The sequence below is a fragment of the Oryzias latipes genome, chromosome 1 (assembly GCF_053564925.1).
Source record: "Oryzias latipes strain Hd-rR chromosome 1, Olatipes_Hd-rR_3.1".
In the NCBI taxonomy this organism is placed as follows: domain Eukaryota; kingdom Metazoa; phylum Chordata; class Actinopteri; order Beloniformes; family Adrianichthyidae; genus Oryzias; species Oryzias latipes.
The window spans coordinates 2,307,083-2,324,709 of record NC_136237.1 but is presented as its reverse complement, the minus strand read 5'-3'; the positions used below and the strand labels follow the sequence as shown (position 1 = coordinate 2,324,709).

The window sequence follows — 17,627 nt, the reverse complement described above, 5'->3', positions numbered from 1 at the left end:
GACACATGAAGAGGAGCGGCCCCTGCGACCCTCCACAGGAACAGACACATGAAGAGGAGCGGCCCCGGCAACCCTCCACAGGAACAGACACATGAAGAGGAGCGGCCCCGGCGGCCCTCCACAGGAACAGACACATGAAGAGGAGCGGCCCCTGCGACCCTCCACAGGAACAGACACATGAAGAGGAGCGGCCCCGGCAACCCTCCACAGGAACAGACACATGAAGAGGAGCGGCCCCGGCAGCCCTCCACAGGAACAGACACATGAAGAGGAGCGGCCCCTGCGACCCTCCACAGGAACAGACACATGAAGAGGAGCGGCCCCTGCGACCCTACACAGGAACAGACACATGAAGAGGAGCGGCCCCGGCGGCCCTCCACAGGAACAGACACATGAAGAAGAGCGGCCCCGGCGGCCCTCCACAGGAACAGACACATGAAGAGGAGCAGCCCTTGCGACCCTCCACAGGAACAGACACATGAAGAGGAGCGGCCCCTGCGACCCTCCACAGGAACAGACACATGAAGAGGAGCAGCCCTTGCGACCCTCCACAGGAACAGACACATGAAGAGGAGCGGCCACGGCAACCCTCCACAGGAACAAACACATGAAGAGGAGCGGCCCCGGCAACCCTCCACAGTGACAGATACATGAATAGGAGCGGCCCCGGCGACCCTCCACAGGAACAGACGTGAAGAGAAGCGGCCCCTGCGACCCTCCACAGGAACAGACACATGAAGAGGAGCGGCCCCGGCAACCCTCCACAGGAACAAACACATGAAGAGGAGCGGCCCCGGCAACCCTCCACAGGAACAGATACCTGAATAGGAGCGGCCCCGGCGACCCTCCACAGGAACAGACGTGAAGAGGAGCGGCCCCTGCGACCCTCCACAGGAACAGACACATGAAGAGGAGCGGCCCCTGCGACCCTCCACAGGAACAGACACATGAAGAGGAGCAGCCCCTGCGACCCTCCACAGGAACAGACACATGAAGAGGAGCGGCCCCGGCAACCCTCCACAGGAACAGACACATGAAGAGGAGCGGCAACGGCGACCCTCCACAGGAACACACACATGAAGAGGAGCGGCCCCTGCGACCCTCCACAGGAACAGACACATGAAGAGGAGCGGCCCCTGCGACCCTACACAGGAACAGACACATGAAGAGGAGCGGCCCCGGCAACCCTCCACAGGAACAGACACATGAAGAGGAGCGGCCCCGGCAGCCCTCCACAGGAACAGACACATGAAGAGGAGCGGCCCCTGCGACCCTCCACAGGAACAGACACATGAAGAGGAGCGGCCCCTGCGACCCTCCACAGGAACAGACACATGAAGAGGAGCGGCCCCGGCGGCCCTCCACAGGAACAGACACATGAAGAGGAGCGGCCCCTGCGACCCTCCACAGGAACAGACACATGAAGAGGAGCGGCCCCGGCGACCCTCCACAGGAACAGACACATGAAGAGGAGCGGCCCCTGCGACCCTCCACAGGAACAGACACATGAAGAGGAGCGGCCCCGGCAACCCTCCACAGGAAAAGATACATGAATAGGAGCGGCCCCGGCGACCCTCCACAGGAACAGACGTGAAGAGGAGCGGCCCCGGCGGCCCTTAACAGGAACAGACACATGAAGAGGAGCGGCCCCGGCGGCCCTCCACAGGAACAGACACATGAAGAGGAGCGGCCCCTGCGACCCTCCACAGGAACAGACACATGAAGAGGAGCGGCCCCTGCGACCCTCCACAGGAACAGACACATGAAGAGGAGCGGCCCCGGCAACCCTCCACAGGAAAAGATACATGAATAGGAGCGGCCCCGGCGACCCTCCACAGGAACAGACGTGAAGAGGAGCGGCCCCGGCGGCCCTTAACAGGAACAGACACATGAAGAGGAGCGGCCCCTGCGACCCTCCACAGTAACAGACATGAAGAGGAGCGGCCCCGGCAACCCTCCACAGGAACAGACACATGAAGAGGAGCGGCCCCTGCGACCCTCCACAGGAACAGACACATGAATAGGAGCGGCCCCGGCGACCCTCCACAGGAACAGACGTGAAGAGGAGCGGCCCCGGCAACCCTCCACAGGAACAGACACATGAAGAGGAGCGGCCCCTGCGACCCTCCACAGGAACAGACACATGAATAGGAGCGGCCCCTGCGACCCTCCACAGGAACAGACACATGAAGAGGAGCGGCCCCTGCGACCCTCCACAGGAACAGACACATGAAGAGGAGCGGCCCCGGCAACCCTCCACAGGAACAGACACATGAAGAGGAGCGGCCCCGGCAGCCCTCCACAGGAACAGACACATGAAGAGGAGCGGCCCCTGCGACCCTCCACAGGAACAGACACATGAAGAGGAGCGGCCCCTGCGACCCTCCACAGGAACAGACACATGAAGAGGAGCGGCCCCGGCGGCCCTCCACAGGAACAGACACATGAAGAGGAGCGGCCCCTGCGACCCTCCACAGGAACAGACACATGAAGAGGAGCGGCCCCGGCGACCCTCCACAGGAACAGACACATGAAGAGGAGCGGCCCCTGCGACCCTCCACAGGAACAGACACATGAAGAGGAGCGGCCCCGGCAACCCTCCACAGGAAAAGATACATGAATAGGAGCGGCCCCGGCGACCCTCCACAGGAACAGACACATGAAGAGGAGCGGCCCCGGCGGCCCTTAACAGGAACAGACACATGAAGAGGAGCGGCCCCGGCGGCCCTCCACAGGAACAGACACATGAAGAGGAGCGGCCCCTGCGACCCTCCACAGGAACAGACACATGAAGAGGAGCGGCCCCTGCGACCCTCCACAGGAACAGACACATGAAGAGGAGCGGCCCCGGCAACCCTCCACAGGAAAAGATACATGAATAGGAGCGGCCCCGGCGACCCTCCACAGGAACAGACGTGAAGAGGAGCGGCCCCGGCGGCCCTTAACAGGAACAGACACATGAAGAGGAGCGGCCCCTGCGACCCTCCACAGTAACAGACATGAAGAGGAGCGGCCCCGGCAACCCTCCACAGGAACAGACACATGAAGAGGAGCGGCCCCTGCGACCCTCCACAGGAACAGACACATGAATAGGAGCGGCCCCGGCGACCCTCCACAGGAACAGACGTGAAGAGGAGCGGCCCCGGCAACCCTCCACAGGAACAGACACATGAAGAGGAGCGGCCCCTGCGACCCTCCACAGGAACAGACACATGAATAGGAGCGGCCCCTGCGACCCTCCACAGGAACAGACACATGAAGAGGAGCGGCCCCGGCAACCCTCCACAGGAACAGATACATGAAGAGGAGCGGCCCCTGCAACCCTCCACAGGAACAGACACATGAAGAGGAGCGGCCCCTGCGACCCTCCACAGGAACAGACACATGAATAGGAGCGGCCCCGGCAACCCTCCACAGGAACAGATACATGAATAGGAGCGGCCCCGGCGACCCTCCACAGGAACAGACGTGAAGAGGAGCGGCCCCGGCGGCCCTTAACAGGAAGAGACACATGAAGAGGAGCGGCCCCTGCGACCCTCCACAGTAACAGACATGAAGAGGAGCGGCCCCGGCGACCCTCCACAGGAACAGACACATGAAGAGGAGCGGCCCCAGCGACCCTCCACAGGAACAGACAAATGAAAAGGAGCGGCCCCAGCGACCCTCCACAGGAACAGACACATGAAGAGGAGCGGCCCCGGCGACCCTCCACAGGAACAGACACATGAAGAGGAACAGCCTTAGCGACCCTCCACAGGAACAGACACATGAAGAGGAGCGGCCCCGGCGGCCCTCTGCAGGATCAGGACAGGGAACACGAAGAAGCGATCCCGGTGTGACCCTCCACAGGAGAACTTCAACGACAGCCCCCAACAACCCTCTTCAGGAACAAATTGGGTGGACATGGTATGACGTGACTTGATTATGGCTGTAGGGAAACTCAATCTAACATAGCGTGGACTGCAGTGGAAAAAAATCCTGCCACTGCAGTAAAGATTCTCCAGCTGGCTCCAAGGTGGTTAGGTCATTCTGTCAGGAACTGATGGTGAAGGACCCAAAACACAGGAGACCGGTTTGGTGACAGAAACCAACTGGAAAATGAGCAAACCATGGGAGCAACAAAAAGAATTAAAAAAAAACAGTTGCTTAAATAGAGTGTGGACAGTTAACTGAAGTGAAGGCCGCTTAGACTCATGATTAACCTGAAAGTGGCGTGACTGACAAAGGGCATCAAAGACCAGGCAGCGTCAGGAAAGATTCCTCGTTACTGACAGTAACCTTTGAGCGTCATGATCCTGCAGACGTTTGTCCTGCTCTAGAAGTTCAGAGACCTTTTTTCTTTTAGGGATTTTGTGCTCAGAGCATGTAGAATTGATTTTTCGTCACACAAACATGCCGTGACCCCCCCTGATACATCCACGCTGCTTCTCAGACCGGTTCAGATCATCACAGATTATATTTCTGTTTTTCACACATCAACCCAGAAAAAAGGCCAACATGAGCAGGCGTCATGAGAGCAGGACCACACACGGGTTTCCTGTTTGAGGCCTTCCCTGAACCCCCTCAGCTGTCTTTCTGCATGTGTGTGACCGTCCACCACTGTGGTGCATTCATGGACAGATGGGAGAAAAGACCGAGACTAATCTAAAGGGGTTAATCCACTTAATAACTGCATGGACTGACTGAAGGTTATCTCACTGAGCAGCGTGACGTCAGAAATCTGAGCAGTTATCTGCCAAACGCTTTAATCTGCTTTGTCATCTAGAATGAAGCAAACTAGCTCAAACAAACACCGTTAAGGCTTCACGCTGAAACTGCAGACCCACAGAAACCCCGGCAAGGGAAGGACTTTCCAGGTCAGGTTTTCAAAACTCTGATTTGAAATCATGATCTGCATTTGAATCACATGGACTGCAGAGCCTGAATGTCATCCGGCACTGACGTCACCGGCCTGAGTAAACCAGCGCTCTGACTGATCAGAGCTCTTGTGACAGCGTAAGATTTATTTATTACATTTATTTCTTTGGATTCATCTAAAAAGCAGAAAGCTTCCCCGAAAAAAGACACAGATAACCTCCATCTATTTTAGATCGTGGAATGAAATCAGTGACATTGACAGACTGAAGGCATGGCCTTGCAGGGAAGCACAGAGGTGAGAGTGTGATGGTATGGGCACAGACAGGAAATTAAAAGCTGTAGAATTCCTTTAGAAGCAGACAAACACTTAAAAAAAGGAAAAATTATATTACAAAACTTTTCTGAATAGTTCAGAAATGAGCTATTTTTTGTTGGAATGTCTGAGAAGTTTGTGTTACATGTGTACAAAACTCAATATCTCCCTTTGAATGTAAATCTACCTTATCAGCAGCTCTGCAGACATTCTAAAGGTTTTAATCAGAGGCTTTTCACTTTTGTTCTTTTGAGCCTTTGCTTGGAGTTTGTAGGTTTTGTCATTCAAAATAACTTCATCCAAAAAGGTATTGTCATGTTATATCCCACATAGGTGCATTTCTTTACTTAAATTCTTTGTTTTTATAAACGAAAAACTCTCTAAAACTACTATGTTTATTTTAGAGAGTCCCTGACCTCTCTCACACACACACACACAACTCACTTCAGTCAAGCTTTAATTTCAACAAAAACTGTACATCAAAACTGAAAAAAGGCCCCCAATTAAGATTTTCTGTTTCCAAAACAGTGTCCACGTGCAACTAGTCTTTAATTCATTTGAATCAGCTCCTCTGTTTGGTCTCTAGGGACAGAGCCTGAGGATCCACAAGAAACCTTTCAAGTGATCCGATCTTTCAAAATACGTCAAAAGAGGAAAATCCTGCAAAAATTCCGGTTCAAGACCATCAGTTCTGGTTGGTCTCCTTCCTCCCAACAAAATACAGAAACAAATAATCATAATAGATTGGATTTATCTACTTTTCTAGACGCTCAAAGTGCTTCCAATGTGTCCGTTATTCATTCATGCTTGGTGATGGTAACTACTGATGTAGCCACAGCTGCCCCTGGGGCAGACGGACAGGGGCGTGGCTGCCAGTTTCTCTGACCATTCACATACATTCACACTAGAGGCAGGGAGGGTTAAGTGTCTTGCCCAAATAAAAAAAATAAAATAAAATAAAATAAAATAAAGAAAAAGTGTCTTGCCCAAGGACTCAATGACAGTTGACTAGAGAGAGCGGGGATCGAACCGCCGACCCCATCATTGGACAACCTGCCCAACAAAAGATCCCGACCAGAACTGGAGAGAGCGACTCTTTCCCCACCTGGCGTTTCAAACAGGAAGTGGCTCCAAGAAACCAAAATCTCCCAGACTTCCATAGAGAAATAAACATCTGTTCTTCAGTCATTCTATTGGTCAGAAGAACCATTTTTTTAACATCTTCATTTTTTCACGGTATTTTTTCCACAGTTCAAGTTATTCAAGTTATGAAACTAGGCGGAGCCTGCTGGCTCCCTCATCCAAAATGTTCATCTGACAGATTTCACATAGGCCGCTTTTAAATGGTAGGGGTGTGGTCTTCCGACGAGCTCACCCCTGATTGGTGAGAGTGGTTGCCATAGAAACTCAGACTGACTTGGACCAATCACTGCTTACCGGTGATTATTGGTTCCAACATGGCGGCGTCCATATCATGAAAAACTGTGACTAAATTGACTCATTCCAGGGCTCTGATACAGAAAACGGTTTAAACCAAAGAGCGTTTCCATCTCATTCGCTGAAGAGTGGAGCTCAGCTCCGGATGTTCTCCCAGGAGGCTGAATAGAATAGAATAGAATAAAATAGAATAGAATTGAATAGAATGTAGTTTATTATTCCTATAAGGGACATTTTTTGTGAAAGCCAAACAATAAACATGACGGAATAGCAGTTAATAAAAGTTAGAACTTGGAACACACATAAGGGAGAAATCCAAATCCAAAACAGATGAGTAAATGTGCAAATTATGATCATGAGAAACAGACGCACAAATCGTCAGCACCAGCATAAATAGACAGTTGTGATGAATACTGCTCCTTGTGACAGTTTCACCTTTATTTTCCTACAGGTGAGTCATTGTTTGGTCTAACAGCAAACTGTAGAATGGTCTCCAGAGAGTCTCTCTGTGGCAGACGCAGCAGATGGAAAGTCTGTTGGAGAACCAGCTCTGCTGCTTCTCTGCTATAGAAGCAATTGTGTAGCATAATTAAAAATAAAAACCAGAAATGCTTTTTCATTTTCAAAATGAAGCTGCATTTTTTGACACACAAATTAAAATGAAAAAGCAATCCACCAAAATGCTTTTTCATTTTCTTCTTCAACATCGCTCATTCTGTCACTTAATTGAAATCATAATAAAAATGGTATTTGACATTTCATTTTCATAAAGTTCTCTGGTAAATGCAGCTTCACTGCTGCTAGCATGTGTCTGTTAGCAGCTGGACACACGGAGAAGCACTGACGTCATCGCCCCGCCTCCCCGCTGGAAATGCTTATTCGAATTGAACTATATGACACTATTCGCAGGGTGGATGTTAAAATGAAAATGCAATCTTCTCTTTGAATTTTCATTATAATTATGACACAGAATAAGCGGTTTTTAAGTAGAAATTAAAAATCATTTTGAAGTATTGATTTTTCATTTGAATTTTAAGTCATTTGATGCAGTTACATTTTGAAAATGAAAAAGCATTTCTGTTAATCCATCTTAATTGTCAAATTAGACATTTCTAAATGAATCTTGCTACACATTTACCAGAGAACTTTTGAAAATGAAATGTCAAATACCATTTTCATTATCATTTTAATTAAGTGACGCAATAAGTGATGTTGAAGAAGAAAATGAAAACGCATTTTGGATGATTGCTTTTTCATTTTAATTTTGTGTCAAAAAATGCAGCTTTTGAAAATGAAAAAGCATTTCTGGTTTTGACTTTTATTTTTAATTATGCTACAGAATCGCTTCCATAGAGAACAGAGGACAGAACCCCAGTGCACCATACTTTCCCCAGCTTCTAACTTCTAGCAGCATACTAACAACTAATAGTCCTCACATCATACTGACGGCCAGAGTTTGGCGTAAGGACGCCGTACGACAGCATCACCCGTACGTCATACGTGGACGTAACATCCATTATCCTTACGAATACTTCACAATGTACTTAACACATCCACAGAAATGGTATATTCCATCTTTATGACGCCCTTTAAGGTGTCCGTAAAAGAACTGCAGACACACCTGCGCTCTCTTTAAGATGCAGCCGCTCCACGGACCCGGACGACCCAAAACCCCACAGAACCCGTACAGGTCTACCCCCCCATTTGGGTGTAAGACACCCTTTCTGGCAGTAGTGCTTGTTTCTGCGGTGGTGTCTTCCTGACTGCATCCTTCTTTTAGGTCTGTTCCTTTCGGCACTGGGAACCCGCTGCTCCAGGACCAGAACTTTCCTGTAAAGTGAAAGAACAGAAGGGGGGCTGGGATTATATAAGTTAGCTTCTTTAATGTGTCGTGTGCTTCTCTCTAATCTATTTGTAAATTATTACCTGAAATAGTAAGTCAATAAATGAAACATGTCATAAAGAAACGTAGAAAAGTTATCGGTTAAGACAAAGACAGAGTCGTCCAAAGGTGAATCTGGGTCTGTGTTGTCAGGATTTCGCTTGAGGTGAAGGAAAAAAAGGGTTTAGCAGCAGAGTTCTTCTGCAGATCATTCAACAGGAATGACTGTCTCATTAATTATGAACCAGTTCTCATGAAAACCCCATGGAAGCTTCCTGTAAGTGCAACTGGAAAACCTCACACAGGCATCTGCTCTGCCCCCTCTCTGCCTTTAATTACTTTTATTGATCGGCAATGTTCCATTTAAAGTATTCATGTGTTGGGGCTGATGTACTCAAGAGCCATTCCTCTGAGCCGTGCACGTGTCGGTGCTGTCCACGTGACGGCCAGGATGACATAAGAGTGAAGGTTTGATGTGGAAGCAGGGAGGAGGCATTCATGCCGGCTGAGTCACGGCTCTCCCGCTGCTCGGTGGGAAAACATGCGAGTCTGGGCCGAGTCAGGCGGAACTTCTTCATGCAACCACAAACTTTTAAAGATGCATCGCACAGAGAAACAACGTTTTCTCCAGAACCAAAGAACTCACAAAGGACTTTCCTGAGACCGCCGTGGGGCAGGAGGTGAAGACGGGACACAGGAACGATGCACTGACCCTTCTGGTGGACTTATCTAACGGCTGATCTTCTGCAGAAACATCCTCATACATCACATTTAACAGCTTTCACTGTCAGTTACTGTCATGTTTGTGGACTGCTGTCACAAACTGTGCAACCAATGAAAAGTTGACATATTGTGGCTCTTCTCATGACAACAGGGTTGTCGGTTTGCAAACTGCGTTTATTTGCACTTCTGCACGTCATCACACTTCTTGTGGGTTGCAATGCGTGCCTTCGCTCTCATTACGGCGTGAAAACTATAACGAAACATTATAAAATGTGAGGATAAAAAAATTAATAAAACAAGAACACAAAAACAACCACAACAAGTACCTTGTTTCCGCTTGTCAAGAAAAGAGTCGCTTTGAGTCCAAGGTATTGTTTTTTGCAGATCTTTCTCCCAGCGTGAACTCCTAACCCTTGTGCCATCCTATGGGGTCCAGATGACCCCACCCTTACATTGACGTGTTCTCCCTACCATGACAAAGGTGGATAAAGGTGGACAGATTTCATTGAATCCATGGACACCAGTGAAGATCACAAATCATTGAAGAAAAAAGGTTCAGAGCACTGTCTAGTGGGTCTAGATGACCCCACTCCCAACGTTAAAGTGCCTAGGATAGACCAAGGGCCAATTGCTGCAACCTCAAAAAACGTGCTCACCTGCGGCCAACAGAAAAGGCTCAAATGGAAATAATCATTTCCTTCTGAGCGTCCTTCAAACAAAATTCAGTGCACACTCCAAGGAAGTAAGAATTAAACCACCAGTTTTTACACATTTCCCAACCCATGGGCTACAATAAAAGTGTATCATTTTAAGCTGCACTTACACATATTACATGGATTTCTTTGACCACATGTCACGTTTTCAGGTCTTCCTGCTGCAGATGGGAGACAGAACCACAGACTGGGTTTTCAAAGAGTCTCGTTATGTTCTTCATGGGGATTTGCTGAGAGTTCGCTGATATTTTTGGGTTTATTCCTCTATAAAACATAACAAAAAACAATGGATGGTCGAGGGTTTAACTCCCGGGTTTGTTTCTGATACCTTGTTTCATGTTTTATGAAGGGTTTCCTTCATCCAATCAGACGGAGTCATCTGATTGGTTAAGAAGCCATTCTCTAACTGGAATGGTGTGGGGTGGGGGGGTTTAACGGCTGATATTCTGTGTTCTCTGTCATTTCAGTGTCACTGTGTCACTGCTATAAATGAGCTTGATGAAGAAACGACAAGCCTTTGGTTGGTATTTTCCTAACATTCAGGCGCTCTCGGATGATGACAGAACTGTAGAGTTGGCTCGCGGTTCTGGAGCTGTCGGCTCAACGCCTTTAACTAAAAAAGAAGCCAGTCCGTTTCTCACCTAAACTGACTAAATGCTGAATTACCAATACTAATAGTAGCTTATCTAGCTAATACTAATAGAAACAAAGCTTTGGATTCAGGTGTTTCCATTTTAAGTGGTTTTAAATTTTTCAGAAAATATCATCTTCTTTTCTGAAAGCTTGTTTGCAGACTGCTGGATTTTTATTCAATTCCGTTTAGATTCTTGTAACTTTGAACTTTATAACTAAGGAAAAGCACAAATAAACATCACACCAAGCAAGAAAGTCTTTGACAGACAAATGATCTTTACTACGGTTGAATATAAGAGTTTTCAGTTTTTTCTATTATGTCATTGGTAAGCCAGTTTATGAAAACATCATCAAAATTGCTCCCATCTTCCCAGATGAAGCAAGTTTTTCTACGTGACCCCGCCTGTCTTTGACCCCTGAACGTTTTTGGGGGCCTCCAAACGCTGCAGGCTTTCAGTTCCAGAGGAACCGAAGCTCCAGTCCACCGTTGTGGTGAGCATGAGCTTTGCCCCTCTCCTGGGCAGAAGCCCCAGCTAGCAGGGCAGAGAGTCCTGCGACAGGAACCCGTCTGCGTTTAGGGAGGTAATTACTGAGTAAAGCGAAACCTCGGGGCGTCACGCCTCCTCTGCTGTCACTCGAGAGCTGCTTTAACTTTGAACTCTGGAGCTGTGCCTTCAGGGCGCGTGTCTAGGAACGCTCAGTGCTTTCTGATTGTATCCTTTGCCTCGTCGCTGCTTCCTATGGACAGAACAAAACGTGCAAAAGTTGGACTGAGAGGCAGCTGAACTCCGCAGCAGCAGATTTCTCCATCGCTGGTGTCTGCAGAGCCGGGATTTTGCCGTGATCTCACAGAGGATAAAAACAGCTTCCATGATCTCAGACTCTGAAGTCGGGGGGGATGTTTGAAGCTCCATGCTGCACCCTTGTTTCTTTGCAGGTCAAGTGGCTTCCTTGTTGACTCTGTTGTTGCCTGGCAACCGTCTGAAACTATAGACTCACAGAGCACAGCATTTGGGCTCTAGGACATCAGAGTTTCTGTCATCAGAGCCTCCAGGGAATTTAAGTTTAGACAATCAAAGGCGTTCATCAAAATCTGACTGATAGAACAGTTTGGTTAAAGTTCACATTAAAAAATAAAATTGTTACTTTCTACAGAATAGGGTTGAATTTAACAAGTAAGCTTAAATTAAAGCCGCAAGGGGCACTGTATGGCCCACAGGGGCAACGTGCCGCTCCCTCACTGCCTCCCGCCCTCTTACCCACTTTTCATCTGCCGTCACTCTGCCCCTCCCCCCCTGCCACCCTGGTCAGAGTTCCAAGAGACAAATTTATGGGAAAAAAATGTATTGTTTCAAAATATCGGCTTTTCTGTTGGTTTTATCTCCATAGCAACCATTTTAATTTTTGGTCGTCTGGGGGTGACGAACAGGTCGATGTCATTTTTTGGAGAATTGGTTAAAGTACATTTTTTTTATTTCCTTGGCAACAGAGGTTTTTTGTTAACCCCACCCACATGTTCGTACTGTTTGTCAAAATTTTATTCGGCTCGAGCCAACGAATCATCCTTTAAATTTTCACTGGGGAAATATGTGTGAGCAACACGGAAACGCCACTTTTGCGAGCTCGCCATGCTAACGCTGTTCAAAGACTACAAACTTTATTTACAACATTTTTCCCCACATAGCTTTCCAATGATGCTCGAGGAGTCAGGAAGTAATGGATCAAAATTCCTGGGAGGATTTTAAATTTGTAGAAGGTACTAAAGGGGATTTTTTTTTTTGGTAAGTTCAAGATGGCAGACTCTTCCAGAGTTCAAAGGTCAACAAAACGTCGATTGTGGTTATAGACTTAACCTGGAGGTATGTGTGTCAAATGGAGTTTTCTGTTCCTGTATTGTGTCAAAATGTGAAAATCATGAAATGTCACACTATTTTCACAAAATGACCACCAAGCAGTAGGTCATGTGGCCATCCCATAATAATTTCTAAACTTCCTTTGGAAATCTCGACACGAGAGACACAAGTTTCATTTCGTTTGTGGATTTATAATAACTTTTTTAGAGATTTTGACCCCAATCATTTGTTTGATGGTTTCTCTCGCTGTGATGTCACCATGTTTTTCTTTTCTTTTTGAGAGGGTGGGGGGTCAATTTGTCAAACATGCATTTCCAACGGATACTAGATGTTTATTTTTGAGTTTGTGTCAAAACTTTGCTCAAAGGCGCCGTGAGAAAGAAAAACTGTAAAATCGCTCTGGGACGGCTCAAGTGTCATGAAATGTTGAGCAACATTTTGACTAAAAAGAGTCAAAAACTCTTAAAAACAGAGGCGGAAACTAACTAAAAGAACAGATCGGTGATGTCCGAGGCGGAAGGATGATCTCCTAACACCTGCTGGCCTCTTCTGGAAGCTCATACAACATTGGAGCTGGCGTGAGCATTGAAGCTGGCGTGTGCTTTGGAGTTACATAACGTGGAGCTGATCCGTCACACACGCATTTTCTCCCACTGACCCACTTTCCTTTGAACGCCACACAACTTTCTTGTGGCCTAATTTACCACAATGATGTAAATGCAGGGCTTCTGCGCGTGTGCGTGAATGCGAGTGTGTGCATGTGTGTGTCACATCTGTAGATTTACACCCTGACCTACTTTGCGGCGGCGTGGACTGAGCGGGTCACTGCGGGCGCTGTAACTCTGTCGCCAGAGGGGCCGGTTCCTCCCGGTTCCTTTCTTATCTGGCAGGCCTCCTGCAGGCCTGAGCCGACCATCAGTAAGTGACTCACAAAGTGAGTCAAACATTTACCAGAACTCCGGGTAGAACTGGACGGATAATTCTTGACTGATTAACTGAAGGTTAGGGCTTCGCCGAGCACCAATCAGGAATTCTGTGCCGCCGTCCGTAGCGACTTAAGGCTGCCTGTTAAGTTATAAAACTTTGTTGTTACGTATTCTCTGAGCGTTGCCAGCTACACGCTAACATAGATGACCAGCGGCTACTGATGACATCATCGACCGGTAGTAGGGAAGCAATTCGGATTCAGCGATAATGAACAAAAAAAATGATGACATCACAGCCTCGCACTTCCTTGTAGTAGATTTTGAACAGCGTTAGCGTGGTGAGTGGGGAAACACCCTGTTGCTCCCACATTTTGCACTGGAATATTGTGAAAAAGGCATACATGAGTCGTTGACTGAAGCGAACAACACAATATCACGTGCTACGTGAAAATACGAGGAATGTGGCCGTGTTAAGCAAAAAACCTCCGTTGCCAAGGAAATCCCCGAATTTACTTTTGCAGATTCTACTTAAAATGACGTAGACCTGTTCGTCACCACCTGGCAACCCAAAAATAAAATGGTTGCTATGGAGACAAAACCAACAGAAAAGCCGCCATTTTGAAGAAAGTGTTTGTTTTTTTCATGAATTTGTTACATGCAGCTCTGATCAGGTGGGGATTAACTCTGGGGACGTTCGGCTTGGTTGTGGCGCAGACCCCGGCAGCGTCCTTCAGCTCCTTCCGCAGAGATTTCAGAAGAGACTGATGGTGTCTGACATCGGCTTGCTGTGACTCCAGTGAACATCTCGTGCTCGCAGACCAGTGGCTGCCGGCGTGCACACACCCTGACAGGAGTGTGTCTTCAGCGTTCTCCTCCCCTGCCTCTCCCCATGCTGCTGACCTACATGCTGCAGTATCCCGGTTACATAACCACACTTTGCTGCTGATGGGCGCTTTTGTGTGCCGCCAGCAGCTCTGTCAAGCTAACTTTCTCGCACGTCCCTGCGTCACGTCAGCGTCCTGGGTCGTCTGCCTGACAGGTAGACGTTGTCTGGGGTTATGACAGAAGACTAAATGTCACTTTAAGGCTTTTCTTTCCACCCACTCAAATCCGCGTTATGCAATCGGCGCAGGATGTTACAGCGGCCCAGCAGAGGTCACAAAACATCCATTATGTTGGATTAAAGCGTTGCAGCAGCAGAAGTGGGTCTGCTCACAGCAGCCTGTGTCCTGAGCTCCTCCCTCAGGCAGACTGAGCCTCCTTCTGGGGAGTTTGTTCAACTTTAATGAGTGTTGGGGTGTGACGTAACCCTCCCACCCCACCCTCCATTCCTCTTCTCTCCTCTCTGACTAACCCCTCTTTCTCCTCCTTCTCCCGTCTCTTCTCACTGACCTACTTTCACTGGCTGTTGCTCCAGCCTCTGCACAAACCCACAGCAGCTCGCACAGTTCGAGGAGGCGAGGACATGGGGGGGGGGGGCAGGGAGAAGGAGGGGAGGATGGGTGCAGCATAATGCACTGCGGTTTTCTCAGGAATGTCACCTTGTTGAAGCGAAAACACAAAAGGAGTTTCGTATTACTGAGGAAGAAGAGCGGGTCTGTTTGTGGTCAGCTGCTCCTCACAAGCCCCATCCCTCAGTCGGAAGCCGGCAACGCGTTGCTTCACGAAGTTGCACAACGTCGAGCAGCAACCTCGGGGGATGGAAACAAACAGGGGTTTGTTTGTTCCCTGGTGGCATTAACAGAGCTGCTGCCCTGAAAACTCTGAAGTTGCCACACCTCTGCCTCTCACATCCTTCCCTCCAGGTCTCTTATGTAACACACAGCAGCTTCCATGGAGGTCTGACAGGAGCCGGCCTCAGCGCCCCGACACACAAAAAAACCCTTGTGTAACTTGTTTTTGTTGCCCTCTTTTCCAGCTGAAGCTCAACTTCCAAAGTTTGTGGCGTTAATGAGAGAAACATCCAAAGGCAGGTCTTCAAGGCAGAACCTACAGCGAACCTTCTCAGATTCCTGCGGTCATCTGTCAACTCCTGTGCCAGTGAGACCTTGAAAGGTTTCGTTTTTAGCTGCAGTTCATGTTTTCATTCATTGTCAGCAGAGAAACAGGCTTTTCTGGCTGGGCGGCGCTGCGGTACACAGCTGCAGGCTTTTCCTTTGAGCCTCGCGGCAGCAGAACCAAGAGGTTCGGAGAAAATGACAAGCAGAGGAAAACAAGAAACTTTTATGGAGGCTCAGGGAATCGGACCAGCTGCTGGTGATGCTCTCCATCCAGTATTTGTGAGGTGAGCTGATGGTCTTCCAGAGGTTTTGTGGAGGCACGTTGCCGCTCTTCAGAGATACCTGAACAGGCTCCAGTCTTGTGATAAACTTCCAAGCAGATCTCCGTGTTCTTTCTTTTGTTTTGCCTCATTGTTGAGATTCATCCTGGAGGTATTTAACAGTCAAACGAGTCTCCATCCACCCGGTGATGCCTGTTAACCTTCACTCACAGTTGTGTAACCACAGCCTGCAGGAAAAGTCCAATCACTCATCTGATCAGTCAGGAGAACGTGTCAGTGCTGCAGCTGGGTTTTTAGCGTCTGAAGCTGCTCAGAAACGAGGCCTTGTGTGAAAAATGTAATACATAAACTTTGGACGTTGTGGAAAGTATGCCGTTCAAAGCAATCCTTGCCGTTAACGTAAAACACAGATGGCATGTCAGGCATTTGAGCTCAGATTCTGGTATCACTTCAAAATCTAGAAACATCTGATGGGAACAACAAACATTTTCAGAACTGCTCATCAGGCTCGGAGCTCAGGAGTGCGGGTGGTTTAAATGAGCAGCGTCGATCACAGTCATGTCAGGTTTTTCTCGACATAAAGTCCCGATCTGATCATCTATTGATCTGTTTTCAGAGTTCTCAGTGATCTTTTTAATTATGACCCTGCAGTCTTTAGCCAAAATCCCCCAAAACTTTGTTTTTTTCTAGGACTTAGTTTCTGCAGAGCGGCAAGAGCTCCGAATCAGAAATTCACCTCTGAATTGTGGGCGGGACTATAGGTGCCCCCACCCCTTCCCCTCCCCATTCCTAAGTGTTTCTTGCTTTACGGTTTTGAGCTGCTTACAGTTTTTGATTGGTCGAGGATTACGCGATTTACACGTATTCTACGTAGTTTATGAGCAATTACATCATTTTACACAATTGTGCGTGATTTTTGTGAGATGCATACACAAATCTGTGGGTGTGTCCAAATTCCTTCCCTACTCACTTTATAGTGCCTTCGCCATTTTGCAGTGCTGTGCGAATCTACAATTCCAAAATCAAGTCCCCTAGAAATTTCCCAGAACTCTGCAAAAAAAACAGTGTGCATCGATGCTCCCTAGATTAATTTTTGCCAAAAAAATGTTTTTAAATGTATTTTTTAAATAAACCATGAACGTTTTTATCTTCAGAAGACAGTGGACTCATAAATAATCGTCTCAAAACGATCATTTTAATTCGATTTTGACTTTAATGAAATTGATGACGTCATATCCGCCATCAAAAAAAAAGAAGCAGTGAGCGTGATGCTTTTAAAAATTCTTGATTTTAAAATTGCTTTTAGAATCAAGGGCATTACATAGTACCGCACTATATAGTTTTTTAGTACTTGGGGGTTAGGGTGGGGATTCAGACATAGCCTGTGTACTTTCCACATATATATCTAATGGACCTTTCACGCATGAACCACCGATGTACAACATTTATATCGCGTGTATGGCGCACATATCACATTCAATTATGTAACTGACACAAAAATCCCCAATGAAATGTATGTAAACAGCCCAATAATCACACACGGTTCATGTTCTAGGTTGGTTGATGTGTTCTTTGCGTGGTTTATTTGTACTTCCATGGTTTTCACGTGGTTCATACCTGATACATCTGTGGAAATATCATGTATAGACCACAACTTTTCTCACTTTTTCCACATAAATTAAATTACGATCAATTTCCATCCGTGCAATATGCGACAAATGTATGTAGCGGCTGTGTGAGACGACCTAAACATTACACGAGTTTCTTCAAGGTTTTGTGAACTATTTTCTTGATGCTTTAGCAGATTTTATCAGTTTAGCCACTGAGGCTTTTAAAGATTCAGGAAAGAAAGATTTTTTTTTTTTACATTGAAGATGTACCTTATAAGTTCTGTTTGCTATTTTTTATCATCCAAACTGAAATTGCAGTCTGCTTGGAGAAAATATTGTAAATAGAGTTTTTTTTCTTTTAAAAGCCACAAATTTTCCCCATAGCTGTTCAAACTCATT

General features: G+C 47.6%; 1 long non-coding RNA gene across 1 annotated transcript; it reads left to right on the top strand.

Annotated features, from left to right (window-relative positions):
* The first annotated feature begins 7,892 nt into the window (after nt 1-7,892).
* Nucleotides 7,893-9,545, top strand: LOC144994193 (uncharacterized). The gene is made up of 3 exons (XR_013657627.1): nt 7,893-8,096; nt 8,202-8,317; nt 8,388-9,545. It is a non-coding gene; the product is annotated as an uncharacterized LOC144994193 (long non-coding RNA).
* The last annotated feature ends 8,082 nt before the right edge of the window (nt 9,546-17,627 follow it).